The sequence below is a fragment of the Microtus ochrogaster genome, unplaced genomic scaffold (assembly GCF_000317375.1).
Source record: "Microtus ochrogaster isolate Prairie Vole_2 unplaced genomic scaffold, MicOch1.0 UNK4, whole genome shotgun sequence".
NCBI lineage: Eukaryota > Metazoa > Chordata > Mammalia > Rodentia > Cricetidae > Microtus > Microtus ochrogaster.
The window spans coordinates 12,838,265-12,842,599 of record NW_004949102.1 but is presented as its reverse complement, the minus strand read 5'-3'; positions in this window follow the sequence as shown (position 1 = coordinate 12,842,599).

Below are 4,335 nucleotides of genomic sequence, written 5' to 3'. Positions count from 1 at the left end.
CCTCTTCCTCTTCCTCTTCCTCTTCCTCTTCCTCTTCCTCTTCCTCTTCTTCTTCTTCTTCTTCTTCTTCTTCTTCTTCTTCTTCTTCCCTTTTCATGTGATATACTCTGTGTGCATAGGCATGTCTATGTGTGTGCACTACATGTGTGTACTACATGAAAGTACATGCATATGTTTTTGCAAAAATGTTCACCTGTACTGTTGCATTAGAGGGCAGAGATTGATGTTAAAATGTCTTTCCTCAGTTGCTTCTCAAGTTTTTTTTGTTTGTTTGTTGTTTTGTTTTGTTTTTCCAGACAGGGTGTCTGGCATGAAACTCTGTTTTGCTACATTGCCTGGGTAGAAGTCTAAGGACTTGCCTGTCTCCACCCACAACATAGGGGTTTGTAGGCATATTGGCACACATTGCTGTGCCCAGTCTTTATGTGCATTGTGGGTATTAAATTCTATTTTCTCACTTGTATATCAAGTACTTTAGTAACTGATCCATCCTCCCAGTCCTCATATCATATTTCTTATACTTATTTTGTTTTCTTTTTAAAAACTGAAATTGTGATATTTCCTCTTGTTAAATATGAGTGACCTGTTTGTGTCTTCTACTTTGTTCTCCTTTATTTGAAAATGCATTTCCCTTTTTGTTATGAGTCTTGATGCTAAACAACATGTTTCATGAAAGCTGCCATTTGGATGCTTCCCCATCCCCATCTCTGTTTCTTTCCCATCCCAAATAAAGCCCCCTTTACACCGATTAATGATGTCATTTGACTTTCTATGCACTTAAACTCCTGTAACAGTGGCTGTCAAAAAGAAAACCTGAGCAAAATGAATCAACTTTGGAAGATGGAGCACCACGATGTGACAGTGTACTATGGACTGGGATGATCATTATCTTTCATTTTGTAGAGGTGAGCTTGACAATTTTCTACATTTGATTGAAAATATCCTCCACATAGAATACACGAAGATGTGTAGTGATATAAATGGCAGAATAACGTTTACTTCTCAATCTGAGCAAGTTTCATTTACTTTCATTAATCACAATCTACTTACATGATATTGCCGGTCAGATTGGCATATCATATATATATATATATATATATATATATATATGATAAAATATTAAAGTCATTTCTCTCTCAGTTTCCATGTAATTTAGAAGTATGAAATCAGAATTCATTTTTACTTTTGTTTCTCACACTTACATGCCCCACGCTGACAGCCAGGGCTAGGGGCCAAGCTGTGCTGTAAATTCGTGCTGACTTGAGAACCTTTGGAGCATTGCAAGGCTCTGTCCATTCAATTTGCAGAAACATTCATGCCTGAGTCCCTGAGCATGCAAAAAATAATTTGAAGTAGATGTAATAGGAATTCTGAGCTTTTGTTTGGAAGGTAAGATATAACATATGAAGAAGGGGAAAGAATAGGAAACAGTAAAGAAAATTTACTTGTTTTCCTATTCTACCTCTAGCTGTTATCTGGGTTTTGCCTTTGGTTTTTTTTTTTTTTGTTTGTTTGTTTGTTTTGTTTTTTTTTCTTTTGGATTGCTAACAATAAATTCTAATTTTATTCTATGTATTTTCTTTGACTTTTTTTGGATAGTTTCAACTGATTGAAACTATCATTATCAGAATGGCAATATTACAGTGAATAGCACTGAACATTGAGTAAAAAGCATAGATTCAACTGTATTCTGTTTTTGACTAACTGGGTGAATCTCAACATTATTTAAACATAATTTTACTCTTGTCTGCTCCATAAATTGAGAAATACAAGAAAACCAAAGGGCTAAATCCCACATGTGTATATGTGCTGAGACTCCTCTGTTTTCTCACCCCTTTCTCATTCTCATGATGTTTTTTCCTATTTTCTCAGTTCTGTTTTGTGCTCAGATGGATTAATCTCCAGAGCTCATTATATAAAACATCTTCCTCACTATTTTTATTATTTCTTTTGTTTTTGAGCTTATAATATAATTTAATAATTTCCCTCTCCCTCCCCTCAAACCCTTCCATATACTCCTCTCTGCTCTCTTTCAAATCCATAACCTCTTTCTTCATTACTTGCTGTTATATATACATATACTTAGGTATGCATATATGAATACATATATATGTATATATATACATGTATCTACACAAATACATGAATACAACATGATCAGGCTGTATAATGATACTTGCATGTATGCTTACACTGACCATTTGGTATTGAATAACCAATACCAAGTGTGTTCTTCCTCGGAGAAGAGTATTTCCCCTGCTCTCAGTGACTTTCCACCGTCCACCCTAGCAAAGCTATTGTTGTCCTCGTTGAGCTCATAATAATGACCAGCATAGCACAATAACTCTAAAGGTGCAGTGGTTGCATGGAGACTTTGGTGGTAACCAACAGCTCTCTGATTGGTCTTAAGACCCACACAACAATAGGGAAATCATGCCTGGTACTGGAAACCTAACTAACAAACTATCCAGGGCTAGGGAGTTAAAAGATCTTTGAGGAGAACTTAGAACCTCCACTTGACTAAACCTTCTGTCTTTAAAATTATAGTTAATTACCAAAAAATTTCAGCAAGAACGTGAGATAGTTTTGGTGACTACTTTTTTGTTCTAACTTTAGATCACTCAGGTATCCAAACTCTGTCTTTCTCCAACCCTTTTGGAACCTACTCTCTGTAAACACAGCTGTTTTTATATTCTTGAAGTGTTAGTTGCTGCCCTTGATTCTTTGTGGTTAGGGCAGTAGGAACTTTCTGTTAGTCCCCAATTTAGCACCATTTATTCAGTTTCAAACTCTTTCCACAATTCTGAAATATTCATTTCATTCCAAAACAGCATTTTAAACGGAAACCAGTAATACTGATATTTGATTATTTAATAACATGTCCTTCATTATTTGAGTGGCAAGCATGCTTCCTATTCCCTTTCATATGCCCAATGTTTACTGCTGATCTCATATTCTTCTGTATCTAAGAAAAACCCCTACCATTGAATCTCTTCTTCTTATGATATTTTTCTCTTGGAAATGTAGCAAGAACTGCAGATAGACTTCAAGGTATAGAATTTTATGGATTTGGAACATATGTCATACTTTTAAATGGTTTGCATATTTTAAATAATTTTAAGAATTAATTATGATTATTTACTTAAAATACATTAAATCAAACTTTTTAGGGAACAGTCTATGTTCTCTCTCTCTCTGCCTCTACACACATACACACACACACACACACACACACACACACACACACACATTTCCTTAAGCACAACTTAGAAGGATAGCTTTAATGATTTTTATCTAATCCATCTTCCACATTGAAGATAAGGCTCACTTAAAAGTAATTTCAATTTATCCAATCAATATTTTCTATTGTATTTTGTACATTCTTTATATCTAACAAAAGCAAGCATCTCTGGTAGTTATGAGTGCCCTTGGCATCTATGAAATTTTCTAAACAGTCTTCCAGCTGTTGATTCTACAGAGAGGAAAAATAAAATGTTTGTCATCATTTTAGGAACTGTGAACTTTGCTCTGTTCCTTTACTCTTATGACTAAAAATAAAAGCAGGGAAAGGAGAAGGAAAAGAATGATAATTGAACCACTGTATCTCAGAGCAGTACTGTTCTTTTCAAAGAAGCCTATGTTTTACACTTACTGACAAACATCGCATGCTCCATGATGAAAGAGAAAGCAAATGTTTATTTTCCAGCTGCACTGCTAACCACCAGTAGCACTGGATTGGTTGACAAAGACAAGAAAATCTTGGCTGGAGGCAATGCTGTGAATGCAAATTCAATAATAACTCACCTGCATCTGCATCTATATAAATGAAAGAAAAGCAACTGGGCAGATATTCTAGGCTGCTGAGGCTCAGAATTCCAAGGAAAGGCAAAGAGATGAGCAAAACCATTGTTAAACTTACTAGTTCTCCAGTATCCACACTGGTGTCTCAATGATTACTCTTTAATTTCTTAGCTCCCTTTGACAAAACCAAACATTTCCATGAATAGTGGTACCAGATAAAAGAGGAAGAGAAATAGGAGGAGCAGAACTGAACATACAGAACATACCAAGAGGAGTGCTTTAAGGAGTGAGTGTGCTGCCTCCGTGGTTGTGGATCTTCTGAGAAGGATCAGTTTGTGGTTAATACATTTGACCCAGAGTGTGCCTGCTTCCGTGGTCATGAATCTTCTGAGAGGGTAAGTTCATAGTTAACACATTTGGCCCGGAGTGTGCTGCCTCCGAGGTTGTGGATCTTCTGAGAAGGGCCAGTTAGTGGTTAACACATTTGATCCAGAGTGTTCCTAAAGCTAAACCGAGTATGGTCATGGAACTCCC